This window comes from Phacochoerus africanus, chromosome 4, assembly GCF_016906955.1.
Source record: "Phacochoerus africanus isolate WHEZ1 chromosome 4, ROS_Pafr_v1, whole genome shotgun sequence".
Lineage (NCBI taxonomy): Eukaryota > Metazoa > Chordata > Mammalia > Artiodactyla > Suidae > Phacochoerus > Phacochoerus africanus.
Genome location: NC_062547.1, coordinates 138,036,986 through 138,053,399, shown reverse-complemented (window position 1 = coordinate 138,053,399; position 16,414 = coordinate 138,036,986). Strand labels below are relative to the sequence as shown.

Genomic DNA, 16,414 nt, shown 5'->3' with positions numbered 1-16,414 from the left:
CTACACCTTGATGGCAGAAAGACCGTGGGAAATGGTGATATGATTATCTAGAAGGAAAGAGAATCTGGACATATTTAAACATATCACACCTATGACACATGTTTACAGCTCACCGAAGCCATCGGTGCTGGCTATATAATTAGGAGTCACTAGCAGGTGGATGGGGTGGAGCCAGGCCTGAAGGAGAGCATCTACATCATGAAGAGAAGAGCTGAGAGCACAGGGCCAGGCACTGGGGCAGTCCAGCACCGAGAGACTGGACAGTGTGGCAGGAGCCGGCAAAGGACACTGAGAGGTACAGCGTGAAACAGAGAAAGGTAAGAGCATGGCCTGTCACTGGGGCCACAAGAGGAGAAAGTTTCCAGGAAAGGGGAGTGCCCAACTGAATCAAACGTTCCCAGGAGGACAAGCCTCTAAAAGGACCCTACTCCCACTGCGATCCTGGCCCTGCCCCTAACTCATACCGCCTATTCTTCCTTAGAAGGATAATGCGGACATGTTGGAATGAATAAAATAATATTTAATCTGAAAGGACCATTATTAGCAAAACTTTGTAAAACTGTGTCACCATTTTAAACTAAGATGATACTCTACTTAGCAAATGCTACAATTTTTGCCATGCCCGTGCCTTGCCGAAGTTTCTAGGCCGGGGATTGAACCCGTTACATAGCAGTGACAATGTCAGATTCTTAACCCGTGGACCTGCCAGGGAACTCCATGCTGTACTTTTTGAGCCAAAAAGAAACCCCATCAGGATGACTGAAGCAATGAACACTGGCCATTGGAGATGCCCTGCTGTTACTGAGAACTTTTTACAGGGGCCGCACAGGACCCTCCAGTTAGCCTCTGATGCAGAGTCCTGGGGAGCGAGGTGACTGTTGCTTTCTTTTCTTCACTTATGCTTTTTTGAAATCAACTTGGAAAACACATTAGTCTTTTATTCTTTTAGGCAGACACTAAAGCATATGGTTTTGCAGGTAAGGTCTCTGCTGCCTCTTAACACACAATGTCCCAGGCATTCTGCCGACAGTAGAAATTGAACCAGAGATGGTGCCTTTTATCCCACCGGAAGGAGCAGTGAAACAAACCCTTGGGATGTGCACGTGCCTATGTGCTGCTGCCTCGCCTCTCCCAGCCATTGCTCCTGCTACCTGCTACCCCTCCCCTCACCGTCACTTGCTCTGTGACTGGGGCCACAGGAGGAGTTTTATTTGTTCCTTTCCCCCCCTTTTACCTATTTAATAAAATGAATACTATCCAGACTGTGAAAGAACAACATAAACGGTGCCAGAGTTTGAATGAGATCTGTTTACCCTAATGGTCAACCTGAGAGGAGGCAGAATGAGATGATACCAAGGGCATGGGTGGAATCCTTGCTCGGCCTCTCACTAGCTGAGTGACCTTGGAAGGCCAAGTACTCCAGTGAACAGGGGAGTGGACAGAGAGAAACCTGCCCTCTAAGCTGGGTGGGCTGGGTTTCAGGACCTGTCACCAGCCACGGAGGAGGAGCAGCGAGCCATGATTACAATGAGGAGACTGAGTCAGGAACCAAGGAGTCATTTTGGTGCATTCCACCCAACGGAGCTGGAGAGAGGGGTGGGAACTGAGACAGAGGCCAATAGCTTGTATTTAGGGTTAACTAGATGGAGTGAACAGATCTGGGGGGTGCACAGGAAGGGGATTCTGCTACAGTCCTAAGGTACCGATACACAGAACCCTATCCCCTTTGAGATGGAGACTGTGGCTGGACAAGTTGGCCAGTCCTGGGGCTGTGAGGGAGCCTCATAGGGTACTGAGATGCTCAGACACTGGCAAGTTCCTGCAATTCTCCATGCCTCAACTTTCTCACCCCCAAATCTCAGGTAGAAACGCCTTCCTCAAAGAATTGGTGTCAGGTTTAAAGTGAGATAGTGTATACAGACTATCTAATGTAAACGTTGGCTTACGGACAATGTTACAAGCATTATTATTGAGCAACTGCAGCCTGAACATTTGCCCCCGAAACTCTTTCCATAATTTCAAACTCGGCCTATGAAAAATCAAGTTCACAGTATCCAGGACTATCATCATATTTTAAGCTCATTTGCTTTATACGCACTCTTTCTAACACCCCACAGAAACAACCCAACACCACCAGGTAAAAAGTTATGTATGCCAGCTGCTGGGGTAGGGTCGCATCCTTTATGAGTGTAGGCCACCTTCTTCGATGGCCTCAAGGATGTCCATCTCCTGCTATGCGTGTTCTTACATCATCCTTCCCCCGTGAGTGGGAGGTGGACCTAGTGACGGGGTGTCATTTCTGCAGTGAGGTTATAAAAGATTGTGACTTCTGCTGTTAGCAGATGCTCTCTACCGGCCACTTTTGTGAAGCCAGCCGCTATACTGGAGAAACCCAAGCCTCCAACAAGAGAGGAATCAAGGTCCTCAGTCCAGCAAGTCCTGAGGAACTGATTCCTGCCCCAAACATGTGGGCTTGAAAGCAGATCCTTCCCTCAGCTGAGTCTTTGGATGAGACCACACAGCCTTTGTTGACACCTGACTGCAGCCTTGTGAGGGACCTTGACGTGGAAGACCCAGCTAAACCACGCCTGGATGCCTGACAGCCAGAAACGTGAGATCATAAATGAGTATTGTTTGAAGCTGCTAAGTTTGGGAGTAATTTGATATGCAGCAGTAAATAACTAATCTTGCCATTTTATGGAGCTTCAATTTGGAACGGTCCAGGTAGGAGCAGTGTAAGGGGAGCGCTGGTCAGCCACCAACCATAAGGGAAAGTTCACCTGGGGAACCTGAAGGGATCACCCTCGTACCCCCTCAAGGGAGCTAGAGAAAAAGCAGGTATGAGCAGAGATGAAGTTCAATTTTTTTGAGTCCTTTACTTAAGATCCCTAGAGCAAGGGCCAGAGAACAAGGAGAGTGGACTCTAGGCTGCAGAGGGCAGGGCTTGTTTTTGGGGTGGAGGAAGATTCTGTGAGGTCATCAATGGCTAAGACGTCACCTAGAGGGAGGCTCTGTGCTAGCTGATGTCCACCTTCCAAGACAAAAGGAAGACCTTGCTCTTGAGCTAAGATGAAATTCCAGCCAAGCAGCTCCCAGCACTGCTTGCAGCACCATTCCTGACCTGAACAAACTATTCAATCTCTTAGGTACAAAAGAAAAGGTACACATCTAAACTTGTCTTCCATTTTTCTTAAAGACAGAAAGAAATTACACTTTCTTATATAGTCTCTGCTGGGACCCAGCTCAGCTACCAATCCTGATTATCTTTCTGAACAACTGTCCACATGCATCAGCAGAGCACAAAATTACCAGGTACATCAAAATGCTCAGCAGTTTAAGTGGGACATTCAGAGCAAATAACTCTGAGTGAAAAAGCACATAAAGAGAGAGCTACTCCCTCCACTGTTTCTCAGGTATATATATATTTTAATGATTCTTATTCTTACACTGCATCAACAGAATAAGAGCAGGGTGTTAGAGAAAGGAAGCAATATGTAACAATCCTTGAAGATAAAAAAATAATTGTACAACTGAAAAGAGAAAAACATCCAGCAGCAATAAACACAGCTAGCTTCCATCCTGCTTTCTAATGCCATTCGCCATCAAAAGGAATCAGCACTCTTTGGAGAAATGGCTGATTCTAGGAAGAGGGACGTAAACCGACAAGATGAGCCTAGAACAGCTTGCAGTACCAGAAAGTAATACAGCGCCTAAAAAATGAAAATGAAAAAAGCCACAATGATGGGGTCAAAAGGGACACAGAACACAATTTAAACAGCTACCAAGTGGCTAAAGCTAGCGACAAAATAAATAAAGCAGTATTGGATTATAACCCAAAGTGTAAATACTCATGAGTCCATATTGATATCAATTAATAAATGAGGAGACAAAACTCCCATGCAGAAGAGTCCCAGATAATTTATGTAGATACTCAGCCCTCAAGGCATAGAACATAATGCCCTGCTCCTTATGTGTGGGCTATGCATGGTGATTTCCTTCCAAAGAGTACGGCACGGAAAAAGGAGAAAATAATCTATAGTAAGAAGCCTGACAAATGCTACCTCCGCCAGATGTCAAGGTCAACATCAATAGGGGTAAGTCATATTGATGCATGTTCCTGTGCTATGACGTGACAAAAATAACACTTTACTTCGATGGTCTTCTTCCCAAAACACACACTTTCCAATTTAATCATGAGAAAAACATCAGGCAAATCTCAACTGAGGGACCTTCTACAAAATATCTGACCCGTATGCCTCAAAACGGTCAAGCTCATCCAAAGCAAGCAAACTCTGAAAACTTGTCATAGCCAGCAAGAGCCTAAAGAGACATAATGACCAAATGTAAAGTGCTATTTTAGATGGGATCCTAGAAAAGAGCAAGGATGTTAAGGAAAAACTAAGAAAATCTGAGTAAGGTGGGGACTTCAGTTGATAATTATGTATCAATATTGGTTCATCAACTGTAACAAGTGTACCACCAAAAAGTAACAAATATAGTAAAGTAAGATGTTACTAGGCAGGGAAACTAAATGTGAGGTACAGGAGAACTTTCTGTGCTAGAGTCACAATTGTTTCGTAAATCTTAAACTGTTCTACAATAGAAATTTTACTGAAGCTCAAACAAGAAGATGGAAAGATACTACGGGAAAGAATGGAGGAGAGTAGGCCTGAACTAAAAAACACTGGTTTAGGGTCTGGCAGTGGGTGTCAAATGTTGGAGAAAGAGAAGTTGGCTGGCTACATCCAATGTAAAGGAAGTTTGATGGAAATGAAAGTTTTGATGGAATTTTTAATTAATCATCTTTATAAAAATGGCACAAGAGGGGCTTCATGAGCTTATTACATACTATTCGTGGTGCACGCTGAAATTTTTAAATGAAAACTTTCACTGGTGAGGGAAAGAAAAACAGTAGAGGCAGTTAAACAACAGACTGGATTCTGAAAATGACTGAACTGGGTATTAAAGGACCCAATCCAAAAGCGCCCCCTGAAATCAGAAGTAAAAACAACGATAAGAAATTTAAGGGAAGAACAAAGGCATGAAAAATAAGTTTAGGACACCTCCTCATACGCTCAATAGGAATTACAACATGAAAGTTGGAGATTAAAAAAAACTAATAAAAAAGATTTTAACTGCAAGAAAGATTATTATCTTAAGATCAAATGGGCTCTGTGCTAACCAGGAATGAAGAAGAACAGCCACAACTAGACAAATTCTGGTGAAATTTTTGAGCTTCAACAAAGAAGGCCATGCAGATAGGAAGAAACCAAAAGGTTTCGTACAGAGGAAAAACCAATAGAAACTTCATTACGGAAGAAACCAAAACTGAAATCATAGACGAAGAAATTAATCGGGGAGGGGGAGGCATGATGGATTGAGAGTTTGGGGTAAGCGCATGTAAACTAATACACAGAAGGGATGAACAAGGCCCGACTGTATAACACAGGGAGCTAGATTCAATATCCTGTGATAAATCATAATAGAAAAATATAAAAAAGAATATATATATAAACGGAAACACTTTGATTACCACAAACATTAACCCAACATTGTAAATCAAGTGTGGTTCAATTTTAAAAAAAGAAATTAATGAGAACATGCAACCTATATACCAGGCCATGTTCAAAAGAGTGCCTTCTTATCTAGTAATAGCTATGTGATGCTCGGCAAGTTACTTAACTTTATAAAGTTAACTTCCATTCCTTACCTGTAAATAATAACATTTTCTTCCATGGTGAAAATTATGTGCCAGACACCGTTCTAGGAGCTTTATGTGTGCGAATTTATTTGACTATCCCATTTTACATGAGGAAATAGGAGCAACAGAGAAGTCACCTGCACAAGGTCAAAAAGTTTTACATGGTGGCACCTATAGCGCGTGTCTGCACTCACAACCACTGTGTGACAAAGTCTTCTTACGGGGCCTCTGGGGTGGTACAAGGATTCGCTGAGATGAGGCAAGGAAAGCATGCAGCACTGTCCCCGCCACACAGTGTACTCAATTACTGGAGCTACGATTTGCTTGGAAAAGTAAGCAAGCACATGACTCAAGGAACTAGAAGAAGATCAATAAAGTAAACCTAAATCAAGTAAGAAGAAGGAATTAATAAAGGCAATAATTTAAAATTTAGCAAAAATGCTTAGAACGACAAGAAAAATCATACACGGTATTGATAAATAAAAGCATAACTCAACCCTCTGGAAATAATCAAACATAAATTTCTTTCAAGTTTTTTTTGTTTGTTTGTTTGTTTTTTGTCTTTCATCTTTTTAGGGCCACACCTGGGGCATATGGAAGTTTCCAGGTTAAGGGTCGAATCAGAGCTGTAGCCGTCAGCCTACGCCACAGCCAGAGCAATGCGGGACCCAAGCCTCATCTGTGACCTACAGCATAGCTCATGGCAATGCTGGATCCTTAACCCACTGAACGAGGCCAGGGATCAAACCCGCGTGGCCCATGGATCCTAGTTGGGTTCGTTAACCACTAAGCCACAAAAGGAACTCCTCTTACAAGTTTTATCAAAGAGAGAATGTGGGTAAAATGCACAATATCACTACTTTCTTAGCACAAATCTAGGTTCACTTTCTAGAAAAAGGCACATTTAAAAAATCAAGAAGTGGAAAACCTAGTAGAACACTAAAAAGATAAACATGCCAAAGAATTAACCTCCAAAAGCCATCAGATCCAGATTTAAAGGACAAGTTCTATGAGAACTTCATTCATTCAGCAAATATGTTCTTCTCTTTTCTTTTAAAAGAAATGTTGTATTTTCTGCCACCCTTATTTGCATTTTCTGTTTAGCAGTCTGTGGAAGAACAGCTTTAGGTGACTCAGCGTATGTGCCTCCCCACTGGTTACAGTTCCATCCCAGAGGCCAGCTGGCTCAGCCTTGAGCAGGATCCAGTGAATAGGCAGAGGGCACCTGCACCTGCAGCCCAGACTGGCACCTCTGGTTGAGGAACTGTAAATTTGAGAGCTGAAGCAGTCTGTTCGTCCTGCAGTTTCTCTAGGGTCAATGCCTTTTCAGCTGTCGCTGTGGCTTTTCCATCCTCAGTCTCCACAGAAGTAAAGCAGGTGTGACCTCTCACAAGCGCTCACGGGAGATGGCACCGTGCAGGCAGAGAACTTGCTGGCAGCATCCACCACACCACACCTGCTGAGTAGGCAGCCCAGCTCACGCATGGGGTAGCAGTGTCCACATGGCACAGGGGAGAGTCTGCGTCACACAGGACAATGGTAGGTGGGATAGCCTAAGACGTCTCTGAGAGAGGCAGGCAGTTGGCCCTGGGATCAGTGGCCAGCAGAAACTGCAGCTTCCTGAGGGCTGCTCGGATCTGGTTAGTGATGGCTCTGGGACTGAACCAGCCACCAACAGGAGTGGCCTCGGGGGATGCATCAAATTTCAGCACAGCCCACTGGCCGGTAGTGCTGGAACAGGATTTTCAAAGGCAGTAATAGCATGAGCTGTCAGCAGCAGCTTCTCCCAGGTTCTCTTCAGATTTATGATGCAGATACCATCATTTCTCCTTGTGTGAATATACTGTTCCATTTGGAAGTCAAGGCTGGTGCTACTGAAGTGGGTTCCTGCCACAAGGAATTTAAGGACATCCTCCCCTTTCCTTTGCAGGACATCAAGGGCTCTGGACACTGTAAACGCTTCCCTCTGCTATGGCAGGAACACAGAACAATACCACAGACTCCTCTCTGGGAGCACGGAAAGGACAGCAACTATTCTAACTGCTGTGTCCCAGGCACAAGAAATGAACAAGAAAAATCCATGCTTTCCATGGAGGAGTGATGACACTGCACATTCTCATACTAATTAAACTCTTCCAAAGGATATGGATGGAAAGCTTCCTAATGCATTTAGGAGAGGAGCATACCCCTGACCAAAGCCTCAAAAAGGAAGCTCAAAAAAGGGAAAGTTGAAAATGAACTCACTTACGGATATAGAGGATGTAGGTAATGGATTGATACAACCATTTCCCCTTCTGGAAGAGAATTTGGCATTTCCGCTAAATTTGTAGTTGTATCTGCCTGAAAATCTGATGAAGGTAAAATATCACCTGGGCCTGACTGGCAACGTATGTCTGGACTGGGAAGGCTATACACGAACAGTAACTTCCTCATGGGGACGTCACCGCCTTGGGCTCCCCTGAATGCAGGGGACTTGGAAGCCGTACCAATGCACCTCTTCCAAGAGATGTTGGCTCCTATGGGACATAAGGTCTTTAAGTCGCGACCATCCTTCCCCTCCTAACAGGAGCCGTTCTCCTTCACACCAGGGCATCTCATCTGCAGGGCTAAAGGAATGGGCCCTGGATGACCTCTTCCCCTGTAAGGAGCAACCACCACCACCCTCCTGCAAATTAGGTGCATCCTCTACCCTTCCGAGGAGATGAGTACTGAAGGTAAGCTAGGATAGTCTGTGAGTCTAAACCTTTAGTTGAGTCTATATTTAGCTGAATGTTTGAGCCTAAGAAGACCTCCCAGTGTGTATTACATATAAAAAATCCAAAATAAAGGAATACCAAACGGAATCCAGCAGTGTGTTAAAATGGTCATGTAGTATGGCCAAATAGAACTTATTCCAGCAAGACAAGGATGATTCAACATTTGGTAATCTATTAAAATAATTCATCACATGAGTAAGTGAAAAGATAAAATGCTCATGGTCCTGACAGGAACTTAGAAGACACTCAATAGAATTCAGTGATCCTTTCCTTCCTTTATAATTACAATAAAGAACATATGCAGGAGTTCCCGTCGTGGCGCAGTGGTTAACGAATCCGACTAGGAACCATGAGGTTGCGGGTTCGGTCCCTGCCCTTGCTCAGTGGGTTGACGATCCGGCGTTGCCGTGAGCTGTGGCATAGGTTGCAGACGCGGCTCGGATCCCGCGTTGCTGTGGCCCTGGCGTAGGCCGGTGGCTACAGCTCCGATTGGACCCCTAGCCTGGGAACCTCCATATGCTGCGGGAGCGGCCCAAGAAATAGCAAAAAGACAAAAAAAAAGAATATATACTTTTTTATATTATTTTCCATCATGGTCTAGCCCAGGAGATTGGATATAGTCCCCCTGTGCTATAGAGTAGGACCTTATGGTTTATCCATTGTAAATGTAATAGTTTGCATAGTTTGCATCTACTACCCCAAAATCTCAGGCCATCCCACTCCCTCCCCATCACCCTTGATAGCTACAAGTTTGTTCTCTGCATCTGTGAGCCTGTTTCTGTTTTATAGATAGGTTTGTTTGCGCCATAATTCACATTCCACATATAGGTGATATCATATGGTATTTGTCTTTCTCTTTCTGACTTCACTTAGTAGGAGAATCTCTAGTTCCATCCATGTTGCTGCAAACGGCTTTCTTTCATTCTTTTTTAGGCTGAGTGGTATTCCACTGTGTATATGTACCACATCTTCTTAGGCATTTATCTCTCGAGGGCCATTAAGGTTGTTCCCATGTCTTGGCTATTGTGAATCGTGCAGCAATGAACAAAGGGGTGCATGTATGTTTTTGAATGAAAGTCCATACATGCTTATGGGCACAGGTATCTTTCTGAATTAGAGTTTTGTCCAGATGTATACCCAAGAAATGGAACTGCTGGGTCATGTGGTTGTTCTATTGTTAGTTTTCTGAGGAGCCTCCATACTGTTTGCCATAGTGGTTGTACTAATTTACATTCCTACCAACAGTGCAGTGTTTTCCACACCCTCTCCAACATTTGTTATTTGTAGACTTATTAATGATGGCCTTTCTCACCAGTGTGAGGTGGTACCTCATTGTAGTTTTGACTTGTGTTTCTCTAATAATTAGTGGTATTGAACATCTTTTCATGTACCTGCTGGCCATTCATGTATCGTCTTTAATGGAAGGTCTGTTTAGGTCTTCTGCCCATTTTTCAATTGGGTTGTTTTGTTTTTTTGGTTGTTGTTGAGTTGTATGAGTTGTTTGCATATTTTGGAGATTAAGCCCTTATTAGTTGCAACTATTTCCTCCCATTCCATCGGTTGTCCTCCTAGTGATCCTTTCTAATAAAAAGTAAACTAGAAACTCAAAACTATTCTCTATTATGAAGTTAACAGCAAACATGATATCTAAGTGGAAAACACTGAAAGCATTCCCAGTAAAGTGCAGAAAATGGCCACAAAGTTTGCTTATGACCACAATGGCACTTCCTTAGTTCTGGCTATGAAATAACAATAAAATGAAGAAATGGGGAGTTCCGGTCGTGGCGCAGTGGTTAACGAATCCCACTAGGAACCATGAGGTTGCGGGTTCGGTCCCTGCCCTTGCTCAGTGGGTTAACGATCCGGCGTTGCCGTGAGCTGTGGTGTAGGTTGCAGATGCGGCTCGGATCCCGCGTTGCTGTGGCTCTGGCGTAGGCTGGCGGCTACAGCTCCAATTCGACCCCTAGCCTGGGAACCTCCATATGCTGCAGGAGCAGCCCAAGAAATAGCAAAAAGACAAAAAAAAAAAAAGAAAAAGAAATGGAGGTAGTATTCTAAAGGAATTGATTAGAGCAGCAGCAGTCGCAGGGGTCCATAAATTTGGGCTGCCTGCTGGTTTTCGTTAAACAGAGTTTTATGGGGACAAAGCCACACCCATTGATGTATATAATGTCTATACTTTCCTGCTACAGCCACAAAGTTGAAGAGTTGGGACAGAGACCATACAGCCTACAAAATCTGAAATACTCACTAACCGCACATTTAAGAAAGTGTCCTGATCCCTGGACTAGAGGATGATTATTTTCAGACGAAAATATCTGCCTAAAGGGGAAACACCAAGAGAATGAAAGGAAAATCATGAGAAGTAATAAGAGGGCTTGGCAGTTGGTAGATACAAGATAAAGATGCAATGACGATTTTTCCACTGTGTTGGATTGTATCTTGTGGCCCCGGGTCCTCCCTCTCCCCCATACCCATGTTCTTTGCCATGTAACTGCTGTGGGCTGGGGGACCTGCTCTGCTCACTGATCAGCCGTATGACATGCTTTGGCCCTGGCATGTTGGCAGCAGTGATGCAAACAGAGGCTTGAGGTGAAACTAAGCATTGGGCTTACTCTTAGACTTTTTCCACTACCATGAGATGAATGTTTCTGGATTATCCCACTGGTCTCAGGTTATGTAGGAGCTAAGATGCTCAAGCCAGGCCCAACCTAGATTAGCCAACTACTGCAACCCTGCAGACATGTAAGTGAGCCCAGACAAGGTCAGCAGTGCTCTTCAAGCCTACCTGAAACACACAGATGTATGTGAGATTACAAATCATTGTTGCACACCACTGAAGTGTTGTGGTCATTTGTTACATAGTAAAAGAAACTATTACATCTCTATATTAGCAGTAACCAGTCAGAAAATATAACCCTGTACCTAAAAGCTATTGAAATTGAAAACATTTCACCTCTTTACTCAACCTTTTTATATCCCACTTTCTATTTAACATGCCTCCTGGGAGTTCCCTCATGGCTCAGTGGGTTAAGGATCTGGCATTGTCACCACTGCGGCGTTGATTATAGCTGTAATGTGGTTTGATCCCTGGCCTGGGACTTCTGCATGCTATAGGCATGGCCAAAAAACAAACAAAAAAACAAACAAAAAAACAAAAAAAAACACCAAAATAAAACCAAACAAACAAAAAAATGTCCCCTGGATGCTTCATAGGCATCTCAAACTAAACATGTCCCAAACAAAACTCACCCTATCCCAACTCTTCTACTCCAATGCTTATTTCGGCTGTAGTCTTCCTAAGCTCAGTTAATGACATTTCTCTTTCTCTCTCATCATTTAGCCAACCCACTAGCATATCCAGTGGCTGTACTTTAAAAAACTACATTCAGATTCTGATTATTCCTTTCTAGCACAGTTGACACCTCCTTGGTCCGAGCCACCATCAGCTCTTACACAGCCTGTCTCAGTAGCAGCCTCGTGGATCTCCTGATTGTAAGAGGCAATGAGGTCTTCCACACCAGTGTCCCAGCTCTTCTCCACGACCTCAGACATAGGTCAGATGAGGTCAGGCCTCTGCGCAAAGCCCTCCAATGATGCTCGCCTTACTCAGAGGAAAATCTCCAGGCCTCCTCGCTGCCTGCCAGGTTCTGTATGATTTGCCTTCCAGCCGCCTCTCTGACCCCAACGCTTCCATTCATTTCTTCAATCATTCTGCTCCAGAAACACCAGCCTCCTTGCTGGTCCTGCTGCAGGGTAGACATGCTCGAACCTCGGCACCTCTGAGCTTTCTTTTCCCTCTGCCTGAAATGTTCTTCTGCAAGGTATCAGCCTAACTGACGTACTTTCTTTGGGCCTCTCCTCAAGTCACCAGATTAGAGAGTTGATACTGCTCGAAATCACCCGCCAGGGGAAAGAACCGGGCCCCGCCCTCCACCACGCACGGTGCCCGCACCTGCTTTGGATTCTCATGGCATTGATGACCACCTGACATATTACCAAGATATTTGTTCATTATCTTCCTCTGCTTTCTAGAACGCAGGCTTCCCAAGACCAGGCACTTTTGTTTTGCTCAGTGCTTTATCTCAAAAAGCCTGGAAGGATGCCTAAGATATAATAAGTTCCCAATAAATATTATTAAGTAAATAGCTACACCCAGGAATAAACTTCACAAAACTATGCAGAACCTATATGAAAAAGAACTATAAAGTTGAATTGAGGAAAATAAAAAGGGCTTGATTATATAGAAACATATCATCATCCTGGATGGAGATATTCAATATTTTAAGGACACCACTTCTTCCTAAATCAATTAATATTGAACACAATCCCAATTAAAAAACTGATATGATTTTTTTTGGAGGAAATTTATCAAAAGGATTCTAAAGCCATTCTAGGGCTATAAATGTTTGAAACCGTCTAAGGCACTTTTGAAAATGACAAGTAATAAGAGGCAGGCAGATATTCGCAACATATACTTAGATATACAAAAGAGCCACAGAAATTTAAAAAAAAGCACAGTACTATGACACCAGTAAAAGTAGGCAGCTCACTGAGACAAATCAGAGTCCAGAAACACAGTACTCAGCAAAGGTGATATTTTAAATCAGTAAGAAAAAGAGACATTTAGCCAATAATAGTATTAACCAATTTTTTTTTCTTTTTATGGCCATACCTGCAGCATATGGAAGTTTCAGGGCTAGGGGGCTGAATCAGACCTGCAGCTGCTGGCCTACACCATAGCCACAAGCAACGCCAGAGGCAAGCCTCATCTGCCACCTATGCCACAGCTTGTGGCAACGCCAGATCCTTAACCTACTGAGCGAGGCCAGGAATTGAACCCATATCATCATGCATCCTAGTTGGGTTCTTAACCCACCGAGCCACGATGGGAACTCCAGTATTAAACAAATTTAGAAGAAAAATACATTAGATTCTTTTATACTCTCAGTTAAATGCCAAAGATTAAAGATATAATTGCTAAAATGAGATAATTGACAATCTAGAAAAAGAAGCGAATACGTTATATGTTTGGCCACATGAAAATATCTACACAGCCAAAAAACAACAACAGCAAAAAACCACTACAGCCAGAATAAGTAGAGGAAGAATAAATGTACTATCTCTGAAAAGCAAAGACATACAAGGAACTCATAGAAACCAGTAAGCAAAACAGAAACAGGAAATAAACAAATGAAGAAATATAAATGAGTAACAGCTAATTAATTCGACATATATTAGCATTTATTATGGGTCAGACACACTACGCTGTCCAAAGTTAATAAAAAAAAATCTAGTGTTGGCAGGAGTGTCAGAAATTGACATCCTCAAACCTGATTATGAGGTTATTATAAATGAAATTGTTATATGATAGACAAACTTTCTGGAAGGCAGTTTGATGGTACGTGTTGAACGTGAAAGCCTGCAAAATGCCTGACCTTCAATCACAAAGCTGGAGTTTCTCTTGCTGCATCTGGATGTGCGCCCTCGACCTGGAGCAGTCATCTCACGCCACGAGGTGAGGTGCCCTGAGGGCAAAGCCAACCAGCAGAAAGAGAGGCAGCTGAGTCTTGGTCCCCAACCCTGGGGACCCTTGTGCTGTGTGAGATGGTCAATTTCCTCAGGTTAAGCCAGTGCTCACTGCGGTTTCTGCCGTCTGTGGCCAAAGCACCCTGGATGGCACAGGGTCTGCCTGACCCTTCTAACTTCCTAGGCTTATTCCCTAGCACTTTCCAGCAGCCACCTCTGCAGGGGTCAGGCTGCTTCCAGCCCTGCCCACACTTCAAGTTCAGACTTCTGGCCTCCAGAACCATGAGACAATAGCTTCTGTTGCTTTAGGTCACCTGTTTGTGATACTTGTTATGGCAGCCTCAGGAAACCAATACAGCTGATCTCTAGAATCTACCTTCCCCAGCCCCAAAGCCACACTTTCATTTCTTGATTGTATTAAGTGGACTTGGAATACAGGCTATAAAGTTGGATCAGTGAAAATGGAGATGGACGTGCAGTTTAGCAGACAAGCGCACAGCCTCAGGGTCAGATAAATCCAGTTCAAAAGTGCTAGCTGTGTGACTAAGGCGACTAAGCCTCTCTGAGCTTCAGTTTCCACATCTGTAAAATGTGGCTACCAAAGATTATTCCAAGGCCTGAGTTAGATAATAGGCACCAAGTGCTAATGTTACCTGGTGTATATAAAGGTTCAACAAATTTGAGTGCCTTTCCGAACGTGATCCAGAACAGGAGTTCTCGTCCTTTCTTAATTAGGCAGACACTAATAAACTGGCCACAGCAAAGGGGGGGTCCCACTGTACTAACAAATGTAGGGGCAATTTTCAGGTTCTGATGGGCTGTGTTGATGAGAGGATGTGAAAATTCCACTTAGAAGCATAGCCTGGGCGGTTATTCACCAACAGTGAAGACAAGGAGAAGAGAGGAGGGCAGAGGGGAAAAGATGCTGGGTTTGGAGCTCTGGAAACGGCACAGGGGCCAACCTGGGAGCAGGAGGCCCCGTGTCCATGGGACCCAGAATTTGCTTAGGAGGGACGCAGGGGAGAGGTGCAGGGCACCCAGTTGGAAATCACCTGCTTGGAGCTCCCACTGGGCTCAGCGGTAACGAACCTGACTAGCATCCATGAGAACGTGGGTTTGGACCCTGGCCCCGCTCAGTAGGTTAAGGATCTGGCATTGCTGTGAGCTGCAGTGTAGGTCATAGGCATGGTGTGGATCCTGCATTGCTATGGCCGTGCTGTAGGCTGGCAGCTAGAGCTCAGATTGGACCCCTAGCCTGGGAACCTCCATAAGCTGCGGGTGCAGCCCTAAAAAAAAAATAATAAAGAAATCACCCCCTTGGAGGAGAATGGGGGAGAAGCCCTACAGGGATGACAGCACCGCCAGTGGGGTTTGCCCCACATACTTGATTGGGAACCATTAACCTGGAAATAACTATTTAAGAAGTTAGTTATCTCTTAGCTGTTTATAGAAAAAGGTAGGATGGGTTTTACTTAGAAAAAGTGACTTTTGGGGGGTGTGTCATCTTGCGCTGTTGGCTTCCTAGAACAAATAACCATTTTATTTTATTCCTAGAGAAATAATCCATGACACATGAGTTTTTAGTCATAAAATAAAAATGTCAGACTTTATCTTTAGGACAAAACACATGGTTGAGTATTGCCTTTTGTCATTTATTGTGAAATATGTTATCTATGCTAAATCTTGGTAGGCATCTTATTTTCCAGTCTCCTTGATATTTAAAATAGGTGAGTAATTAATTTCTGAGCTTGGCGTATTTCCTCTGTAAGAGATCATTTGCATACTTACATTTTGATACTGAAAGAAATCCTAGAAGCTAAACTTCAAAAGTTGTAGACTTGGTGTAGATAAACATCTGCTGTCTTAATGGTGTTTTGAACTGCAGAGCTACCATTTACATAAAACCGTTTAAATAAAACCAGCATCTCTTTCTTTTTTGTAACGAGTGGGTGGGGAGATGGGAAAGAATTGTAAAGAAACTTCTCTCTCCGTTTCATTCTTTACAGAGCTGGAGTTCCCACAGCTGACAGGCCTTCCTCAGGCAGTTCAATGAGAACTGAAAAGGAGATGAGACGAAAAGACACTTCGAATTTCTCCAGGGACTGTTGAACAGGAGGGTTTATTTTGTTCATTGCTGAATCACTCTTCAAATGCTTTCCTTGCTCAGGTGTTTAAAATGCTAAATCTGCTCTTTTCTGGTTATTGATCTGCTGGGACTACGTATTGGCCATGTCATAGAAAATATACATTTAATAAGTTTTTACACAATTAAATTCATTCGTCGTTCATTCATTTAATCAGTAATTGCTGAGCACTTAATACAGACTATGCCCTGGACAAACAAGGATGAACGAGAGTCAATCATCGCATCGGCTCTCGTGGAACTGAGAGCCCAGCAGAAGGAACAGACACTCAGGCAGAACCATGC

At 43.7% G+C, this 16,414-nt stretch overlaps 1 pseudogene; it reads right to left on the bottom strand.

Moving 5' to 3' along the window:
* LOC125124726 (40S ribosomal protein SA-like) lies at nt 1-12,012 on the bottom strand (annotated as a pseudogene).
* Between the last annotated feature and the right edge of the window lie 4,402 nt (nt 12,013-16,414).